General features: G+C 39.3%; 1 pseudogene; it reads right to left on the bottom strand.

The window, feature by feature from the left end:
* Positions 1–7,423: 7,423 nt before the first annotated feature.
* Positions 7,424–7,526, bottom strand: LOC113901986 (annotated as a pseudogene).
* Positions 7,527–10,753: the final 3,227 nt, after the last annotated feature.

Below are 10,753 nucleotides of genomic sequence, written 5' to 3'. Positions count from 1 at the left end.
TGCACACACACCAGGCTTCAGAGAGCACAGTTTGAAGCATGCAGTGTGCTGATGGAGTCAGAAAAGAGCTCTTCAAGATTTCAAGTCCACAGTGAATTGCTGGAAGCCTATATACTGCCTTGTTGTGGAGGTCACCTACTAAACAGCTTACAGGAGTTGTGTTTGCCCAAAGATTAATTTAGAGATTAACCAGGTGACTTTGCAGCAGCCCCTGAAGGCTTTTCATGAAAGCTCATAAAACACATTTGTGGGTGGTTGTTAATGTTTATGAGTGTGTGTGTGTCTGTGTTCAACCACATTCCCAGCTCTACAGAAACAGATCTGCATGATCCCTTAGCTTTCTTCTTCTTGAGATTTCGTTATCTGAATAATTTCCTAAAGACTAAAAACGAAAGTATTTTAGGGGTGCAACCACCTCTATGTCAGATGACAACCACCTGGTATATTAAACACCTTGCTACAATGGGAGTTTATTTTTAGTGTTTTCAATGGCTATATACCAGCGTGTATACTCAGAATAAAAATGAAATCCAAGGATTTACAACAGGGAGTTTATTCCAGTTATTGTGTTTTTCTCTTCGTGGGGGAGGACTTAAAGGAAAATTGCAGATACCAGAGAGGAGGAAGAACTAGCATTTGCTGCATTTATATAGACTCAGGGAGGACACTGATATTTGTAGCCATTTTGTTCAATCCCTGGGTCGGGAAGATCCCCTGGAGAAGGAAATAGCAACTCATTCCAGTATTCTTGCCTGGAGAGTCCTATGGATGGAGGAGCCTGGTGGGCTACAGTCCATGGGGTGGCAAAGAGTAGGACACGACTGAGTGACTTAACTAACTGACTTTACATGACAGGAGCTTTGCATAGCTCATCTCATTGGAGCCTATAGGAACATTTTCTTATTGTTTCCATTTTACAGAAGAATGACTTGAGGCTTCTGAACTTTCATCACTTGCCTCTGATTAAAGGAGATTAAAGGAGTGGTAGGAAATGGAGCAAGGATTTGAACTGAGATTTGGTAGACTCAAAATCCCTATGCAGTTGTCTCTAAGCCATGATGTATGTGTGTGGGGGGTGTGTGTGTGTATGTGTGGTATGTATGTGTGTATGTGGTGTGTGTACATGTGGTATGTGTGTGTGTGTCTGTGGGGTGTGTGTGTTTGGTGTGTGTTCATGTGTATATGTGGTATGTGTGTGTGTGTGTGGTGTGTATATGTGCATATGTTGTATATGTATGTGTGTGTGGTGTGTGTGTGTGTGTATGTGTGGTATGTGTGTGTGTATGTGTGTGTATGAAGAGATATAGGCAATAATTATCCCCCAAAGGAGTTTTGTTAGAGAACTTAAAACTTTCTAGTTTCTTTCTTGCTCCACAGATTCATCTTAGGTTCCCCCTTGTGAAATATTCAGAGCTTAAAAGCTTAAGTCTGATAACTGGATAATGAATAGCTGGATCGTGGGTTAGAAAAGAGGTTCTCGGCATTTATATTCAGGTTTTCCAGAGAAACAGAACTAGTAGGATATGTGCATTTGTGAACAAACATAATATATAAATAAATATATATTCTGTTGTAATCAGTCTCCTGATATAAATGTGAATCACATCCAAAAATATCCTCATTGAAACACCCAAAACAATGCTTGACCAACCATCTGGGCATCCTGTGGTCCAGTGAAAATGGCACATAAAATTAACCACCACAGCATTGGTGAACACTTATTTTTGGGGAAAAAAATGAAGCTCAATTTGCCAAAATGAATAAAGCTTAATCTCATTTGGACCTAAAGGGAATATAGATACAACCTGAATACTAAGAAAAGACTACACAGTTTCTGCAACAAATCTCTTTTTTCCCCTTCACATCTGATTAGAGTTCTCTGAAGTTCTCCGTAAGCATCATATCCCACTGTTTCTTCCCACTTGTGCTATGTGCTAAAAATGCCAGAATACTCGGCTCCCTGAACACCCCAGGTGGCCATGCACTCACATGCCACCAAGCCTTTGAGCCTTCTGTGTCCTCTGCATCAAGTGACCTTTCCTGCCCCATCCTCCACCCAGGAGTAACTGACCCAACTTTCAAAGGCTGGTGTATACAGCATCTCCTCTGGGAAGCTTTTCCCAGCCCTTTGACCAACAACATTGACCTCTCCCCCTATGTGATCACAGAACAGTCTTCAGATCACTAGCAAGCATCTGCCCTGACTCTGCTTGCAGCAGGCTCACTGTCAATATCCACAACCCATCAATCAATAGCCACTGTACTAACTGCTCCAGCTGCTTCTGCAAGAATCCCTTGGTGCTTTCTCATTTTGCTTCCAGCTCACTCCCTTTGATTCATGTCTCAGCCCATTCTTGCTTTTGCTTCTGCTTTACTTTGTGTTGGCTTCCTCAGCAGCTCAGTGAGAAAAGAAAAATCCCCAGGACAATGCAGGAGACACGACAGATGTGGTTTTGATTCCTGGGTTGGGAAGATCCCCTGGGGAGAAAATAGCAACCCACTCCAGTATTTGTGCCTGGAAAATTCCATGGACAGAGGAGCCTGGCGGGCTTTGGTCCATAGGGCTTTAAAGAATCAGACATGACTGAGCATTCATGCACGGTACTGTATGTTGGTATTTGTCTTTCCTGATTTTAACTTCTGAGGCTTCCCAAAGAACTGTTATTTTCTATATTCCTGGACTATTCTGGGTAACTTTGAAGAGCACCCTCCTGGAAGACCAAATTCCCACAAAGCGCCTCTTCACCCTTGTGTGTGTGGATTCTCTCACTAAGAATTCCTCACTCTCTGCTTAGGCTATGTAATTATTTCTCTCCTCTTGGATAGTGAGCTCTTCTGTAGAAATTATATCTTATTCATCTTTGAACTGCTGGTGATTTCCTTATGCCCAGCATGTTTTATGTGGCTGGTAAATATGTGATATGAATCAGTGAAAAAAATTAAATACGTCTTTATCTTGAGTGTCCTCCTTGCTCCTCTTAACTTCTAAATTCTTACTATCCTTTTAGTGTTAATTCTAGTCTTGGATTACCCCAGCTGGAGCTAATTTATTTTTAACTGGGTTCCTAGTTCCCATAGAAACCAGATGGTATACATCTTACTGTGTGTTTATATGCTATGTCTCTCACTGAAGCTCCATAAAGCTGAATCACAAAGCTGGAGAACCAGGAGGATCATTGTCCAAAGGCTGGAGAATGTACATGTCTCAGCTCATGCAGAGAGAGTTAATTTGCCTTCCCTCCACCTTTTTGTTCTAGTCAGTTCTTACCAAGGTGGATAAAGTTCACCCACTTTGCAGAGGGCCATTTGCTTTACTCAGTTCACCCATTCAAATGCTAGCCTCTTCTGGAAACACTTCACAGACACACACAGAAATAATGTTTTGCCTGCTATATGGGCATCACTTAACCCGGTCAAGTTGACACAGAAATTAATTATCATGCAGGCAAATGGGTAGGCTAGGATTCCAGAGTCCTAGGGATTAAGTGGTAGTGACCAAGTCCGAAGGAATACACTGAAGACTTCAGCGGTCCACTTTCTCCAAGTCCTCTGCTTTCTACATCTAATTTGTTGTTGTTTAGTCGCTAAGTCATGTCAGACTCTTTGTGACCCCATGGACTGTGTGGCCCACCAGGCTCCTCCTGTGTCCATGAAATTTTCCAGGTAAGCGTACTGGAGTGGGTTGCCGTTTCCTTCTCCAGGGGATCTTCCTTCTCCAGGGATTGAACGCGCATCTCCTGCATTAGCAGATGGGTTGTTTATCACTGAGCCACCAGGAAAGCCACTCTACATCCCCATCTAAGAACGTGCACCCCAAATACCAAGCCTGCATGCCACAACTAAGACCCGATGCAGACAAATAAATAAATAAAAATTTAAAAATGAAGTTTTAAGCAAGTTAGAGGAAGCAGAAATCTTGCAAATTCATTCCCTACAATCTTTTTCTTCACTCTTCAGAATTTTCCATTACATTTACTCTATGTCCATGACAGGAAAATGAAACTAAAGCTATGAATAACAGTAGCCTGAGGTAGAAAAGTAAATATTATTCCTTTGGGTGGCACAGTTTTTTCAATTTTATTACCAATTTTATTCACTCACCGGCTTCTTGCTTTCAGAGCAACATCCATTTCTTTCAGATCCTTATTCTGTTTGTCTATGTTTTTTTAAATAATGCTATTATGAGGTACAGCTTTAAGTGTTTATTAAATATTTTAAAACACAGATTGGTGTAATTTAATTGAAAAATGTTGGCATTTATCTATAAAATTAGTGAACTGCCTTTAATGATTTGTCTTCTAAAATTGCCTTGGGGAGGAAAAAAGCGAGAAAGCATTCCTATTTTCCTTGCTATGTTACAATTTAAAATCAGTCCAGTATTTGTGTGATCAAATTTGTAATAATCTGTCACTACTGGCAGAAAAGAAGATTAAAGGATTCAATTTATTACAAAGAACAAAAGTGTGATATCTCCTCCCTCCATAGAAATAATACAAAATTCTAGAGTTGTTTTGACATCATTCTCATATTTCTGCTACAATGATATACTTTAAAGGAGGAATTCTATCTATTCACATTATCCACAATGAAAATTCAATTCCTCAGAATCAGAAACTCTATATATTCCCTAATTCTCTGTTATGGGCTTTGTGGGTAGAACTCTCCTTAAAACTTCAACTTGACTGGAAGATCATTCTCTCCCTCTTGTTGGGAAGAGCTGACTATCTGTCCACTCATGGTTTAGCTCCTTGCGAAGGTCAAGGAGTGAGAGAACATTGCTCCATCTCGTGAATTTATGGACAGTATTCTCCACACAAAAATTAAATGAGATGTTAAGGCCTTAAATAGATAACTGCAGTAAACCTCTCTATGTTATCAAGAATTAACTGTTAATAGATGGCAGAAAGTAAAGATTTGGCCTGCTTGTCTGGTTCTGGCAGTAATTAACTGCTTACTTACTCCAACATATATTCAGTGCTTGAGATAATTGGAAAGATACAGAGGCCTTCTCGCTGGTCTCTCTCCATAAATATCCCTCCACAGCTGCTGAAAGACATATAAATGTGTCTGTTTCTTTTTGTTCCACTCTACATGAAGAGAAATATGTTCATTCATGAACATAGTTTGAAGGACAGGTGAATTAGGGTCCAATTCAGCCTTAATATTTTTTTCTTCTCCACAAAAAATATCTTTCCTGAGTATATCAAAACTTATTTATAGATTTGGTGTCAAAGGCCATCTTTATTATTTTTTAAAGTGGTGGGCCTTTAGTTTAATGGTGTCAATTCCTGTCAAATAAACTATTGTTTAAATAAAATTCTAGTCACAATCTCAACAAAGTTTTTTTCACTGAATGTGTCTACAGACTCTGAAATATGGATGCGTAAGCACTCAGGATGAATCAAAGTTGTTGAAAGGAAAATGATGAGGGAGAACTTTTTCTATTATAAAGAATTCACAGGAAGCACCCCTGATTAAATTAGTGAAAGAGAGAGAGGACATAGGCAGAGTCAAAAGGAATACAGTGAAAGAATTGGAAACAGACCCACTGATAGATGGTAATTTCATATAGACAGATCATCTGTGTCAGGTATGGAATCAAAAGCCAATGGACTGAACATGGGGTACTTAATAAGTGATCATGACAGTTGACTTTGAAAATGAAAAAAATGCAAAAACTAGATCTCAACCTTAGGTCATATCCTAAAGTATATTCCAAGGATGATTAAATTCCTAAATATAAAAAGTAAATCTTTAAAATTTTAAAAGGGAATATATTAGATCTTTTATAATAGTGCAAAAGAAAAACAGTAGCAAATCATCTTACACGAAAAGGCAACTGGCAGACATGCATAAAATAGTTGCATGCATACCCCTCTTAACAAATTAATACTGAGAATATATAAATAAGCTCCTAAAATGAATGAGAAAATATAAATCTCAATATTCTGTTTTTATACAATGTATTTCACATCAGCTAACCAATTAAGGAAAATGTATTTGGGCATGTGAATAGGGAGTTCAGAGGTACTGTAGGCTATATTACAGCTAGACTGAGGGATTTCAATGATGGCAACCAGCTCTGCCCTCCTCAAATGGCATTGAAACATGTATAATATCATGTATGAAACGAGTTGCCAGTCCAGGTTCGATGCACAATACTGGATTCTTGGGGCTAGTGTACTGGGACAACCCAGAGGGATGGTATGGGGAGGGAGGAGGGAGGAGGGTTCAGGATGGGGAACACATGTATACCTGTGGTGGATTCATTTTGATATTTGGCAAAACTAATACAATTTGTAAAGTTTAAAAATAATAAAATTAAAAAAAAAAATAAAATAGATTCTGTACTTGGTGAGCAAGATGGCTGGATGTCATCCATCTCCTGTCCTGCCAGTTTATTGACTTCAGTAGGAAAGAAATCTCTCCCAGTAGGTATACAAGAAAAATCCCAGGGTTATTCCAACTGGTGTTTAGTCATGTTCCTAAGGCAACCCACTCCAGTGTTCTTGCCTGGAGAATCCCAGGAACGGGGGAGCCTCGTGGGCTGCCGTCTGTGGGGTCACACAGAGTCAGACACGACTGAAGCGACTTAGCAGCAGTAGCTATCTATTAACCATTCATGATAGCAGCGATGCTAAAGTCCTCTGGCAAACCACCTCTTAGCAATGTGCCCTTCCTTGCAGTTGATGGAGGGAAAGGGCAGAATCAGGAACTTCCAGACAAGAAGGACCTGAGCCTCCAGTGAAAAGAGTGACTGAGTGAACAAAGTAGGTTTCTACTACGAGGAAGTCACACACATACAAATAAGATCTCAAGTTTTGACTCATATTCTTAGCTTGTAATTATATTAAAAACACAAAAATGAATAAATAAGATAGTAAAGAAATGAAACTTTATATTACAAATTTCCCAGCTATTGTAAGCTAAAATGAGAACAACTTTCTCACCTATTGAGTCAATGGGAAGACTAAAATTGTATATTATTATTTAATAATAATGTCTCTTATTCAAAGTCAACATCCATTCTTAAACAATTTTTAGAAACACATTTGGTGCAAATTATCAGTTTATAAACAAATATGTATCAACTAGCAATAATATGAAAGTTATTCTTTCAGGGTTTTTTGTGAATTTTTAAAAATTTATTTCTTTTTATTAGAAGGATAATTGCTTTACAGTATTGTGCTGGCTTCTGCCAAACATCAACATGAATCAGCCATAGTATAAACATGTCCCCTCCCTCTTGAAACTCTCCCCGCTTCCCTCTCCATCTCACTCCTCTAGGTTGTCACAGAGCCCCGGTTTGAATTCTTTGAAAGTGAAAGTGAAGTCGCTCAGTCCTGTCTGACTCTTCGAGACCCTTGGACTGCAGCCTACCAGGCTCCTCCGCCCATGGGATTTTCCAGGCAAGAGTACTGGAGTGGGGTGCCATTGCCTTCTCCGTCGGATAGAGGACGTATCAGATATTAAACTGATAAGAACAGATACTACACTTGATCTTAGCCAAAAGGCCGAGAAGCGAGTCATACAGCAAATTCCCATTGGCTATCTATTTTACATATGGTAGAGAATAACATGGAAACACATATTACCATATTCTTCAAGTTTTTGTGCAAACTGAAGGAATATGAGGCCACAGTCTAAGCCCTAAGTGAGTTTCAGTAATATATGGGAAAAGAATAAGATATGTGGATATGGAAATTTACTTTCACTTTCACACTTCAATAGATAAGATACATACAAAGAGAGAAGCCATAAAGAAACTATAAACAAGGGGTTTCCAGATTCAGTAGGGACTCTGCTCACCTCACCAAAAGTCCAAACATCACTCTTCACTCAGGCCTGTCCCAGCTAGGGACAAGAACTGCATGTTCCAGCCAAGAACTGACATAGCAGAAGAGAGTCCTGAACAGTTGGGCATTTGTGCTAATGTGAGAAGAATTTGGGAGGGTGTGACATCAGTTTTAACTACATTTTTTTCTTTCAATATAAAATGTTATAGAACCTTTTGAATTCTCAGAAGAATAATTTTTTAGTATTGAAATCATTTGGTTGGTGTCTCAGGTACTGAGGTTTTCATTTTCATGAGGTTTTGAATTAATGCCAGCCATATTTCAGGTGCTATGATTTCTAATTTAAGGACTTTATTTTCATTCATTCATTTTCCATAGCATCATTTGTATCCATTCAGTGCAGGGCTTCCCTCATAGCTCAGTTGGTAAAGAATTGCCTGCAATGCAAGAGATCCCAGTTTGATGCCTGGGTCAGGAAGATCCCCTGGAGAAGGGATACGTTACCCACTCCAGTACTCTTGGGCTTCCCTGGTGGCTCAGCTGCTAAAGAATATGTCTGCAATGCAGGTGACCTGGGTTCCATCCCTGGGTTGGGAAGATCCTCTGGAGAAGGGAAAGGCTAGCCCACTCCAGTATTCTGGCCTGAAGAATTCCATGGACTGTATAGTCCATGGGGTCACAAAGAGTTGGACATGACTGAGCAACTTTCATTTTAGGAATATTTGGATCTACGAAGAGAAGAGTTTCCTCATAGTCAGTGGAACTGAGGAAGGCTCAATAGGCTGTAATATTTGGCACTTAAATGCTGAGCAAAATCTCTAAATATAGGTAAAAGTGTCACAGACTTCTGGCCAGAAAGAGCACTGTCAGTAGGTAAGGATCTGGGAAAAGGGAGAATGGGGCATCCTTTATCAAAGCTGGAATTCTGTTCATCTCTCTCTCACTCTAGGACTTCCTACTGCTGTTGTTTATTTGCTAAGTTGTGCCTGACTCTTTGCTACCCCCTGGACTGCAGCATGCCAGGCTCGTCTGTCCTCTACTATCTCAAATTCATGTCCATTGAGTTGTTGATGATATCTAACCATCTCATCCTCTGCTTCCTCCTTCTCTTTTTGCCTTCAATCTTACTCAGCACCAGGGTCTTTTCCAATGAGTGGGCTCTTCGCATCAGGTGGCTGAAGTATGGGAGCTTCAGCTTTAGCATCACTTCTTCCAGTGAATATTCAGAGTTGATTCCCTTTAGGATTGATTGGTTTGATCTCCTTGTGTCTGGTACTTAAATAACAGAGAGCATACTGTGCTTATTGTCACTTTTTGTCTCTGTTTCTCTTCCTTCTTTCATATATATGTCTTCTTTGGGAAATGTCTTTTTATTTTTTTAAATTATTATTATTATTATTTTTTTTACTTTACAATATTGTATTGGTTTTGCCATACATTGACATGAATCCGCCACGGGTGTACATGTGTTCCCCATCCTGAAACCCCCCTCCCTCTTCCCTCCCCATCGCATCCCTCTGGGTCATCCCAGTGCACCAGCCCTGAGCACCCTGTATCATGCATCGAATCTGGACTGGCGATTCATTTCACATATTATAATATACATGTTTCAATGCCATTCTCCTAAATCATCCCACCCTTGCCCTCTCCCACAGAGTCCAAAAGACTGTTCTATACATCTGTGTCTCTTCTGCTGTCTTGCATACAGGGTTATCCTTACCATCTTTCTAAATTCCATATATATGCGTTATTATACTTATTGGTGTTTTTCTTTCTGGCTTACTTCACTCTATATAATAGGCTCCAGTTTCATCTGCCTCATTAGAACTGATTCAAATGTATTCTTTTTAATGGCTGAGTAATACTCCATTGTGTATATGTACCACAGCTTTCTTATCCATTCATCTGCTGATGGACATATAGGTTGCTGTTCCACAATATAAACAGTGCTGCGATGAACACTGGGGTACACGTGTCTCTTTCAATTCTGGTTTCCTTGGTGTGTATGCCCAGAAGTGGGGTTTCTGGGTCGTACGGCAGTTCTATTTCCAGTTTTTTAAGGAATCTCCACACTGTTCTCCATAGTGGCTGTACTAGTTTGCATTCACACCAACAATGTAAGAGGGTTCCCTTTTCTCCACACCCTCTCCAGCATTTATTGCTTATAGACTTTTGGATAGCAGCCATTCTGACTGGCATGAAATGATACCTCACCGTGGTTTTGATTTGCATTTCTCTGATAATGAGTTATGTTGAGCATCTTTTCATGTGTTTGTTAGCCATCTGTATGTCTTCTTTGGAGAAATGTCTATTTAGTTCTTTGGCCCATTTTTTGATTGGGTTGTTTCTTCAATATCTGCAAATCAATCAATGTAATAAACCACATTAATAAATTGAAAAATAAAAACCATATGATTATCTCAATAGATGCAGAGAAAGCCTTTGACAAAATTCAACATCCATTTATGATAAAAACATGTTGAGCATCTTTTCATGTGTTTGTTAGCCATCTGTACGTCTTCTTTGGAGAAATGTCTATTTAGTTCTTTGGCCCATTTTTTGATTTGGTCATTTATTTTTCTGGAGTTGAGCTGTAGGAGTTGCTTGTATATTTTTGAGATTAGTTGTTTGTCCATTGCTTCATTTGCTATTATTTTCTCCCATTCTGAAGGCTGCCTTTTCACCTTGCTAATAGTTTCCTTTGTTGTGCAGAAGCTTTTAAGTTTAATTAGGTCCCATTTGTTTATTTTTGCTTTTATTTCCAATATTCTGGGAGGTGGGTCATAGAGGTTCCTGCTGTGATGTATGTCGGAGAGTGTTTTTCCTATGTTCTCCTCTAGGGGTTTTATAGTTTCTGGTCTTAAATTGAGATCTTTAATCCATTTTGAGTTTATTTTTGTGTATGGTGTTAGAAAGTGTTCTAGTTTCATTCTTTTACAAGTGGTTGACCAGTTTTC

This window comes from Bos indicus x Bos taurus, chromosome 11 (genome assembly GCF_003369695.1).
Source record: "Bos indicus x Bos taurus breed Angus x Brahman F1 hybrid chromosome 11, Bos_hybrid_MaternalHap_v2.0, whole genome shotgun sequence".
Lineage (NCBI taxonomy): Eukaryota > Metazoa > Chordata > Mammalia > Artiodactyla > Bovidae > Bos > Bos indicus x Bos taurus.
Note: the sequence above shows the minus strand (reverse complement) of the source record. Positions and strands in the feature narration are given on the sequence as shown.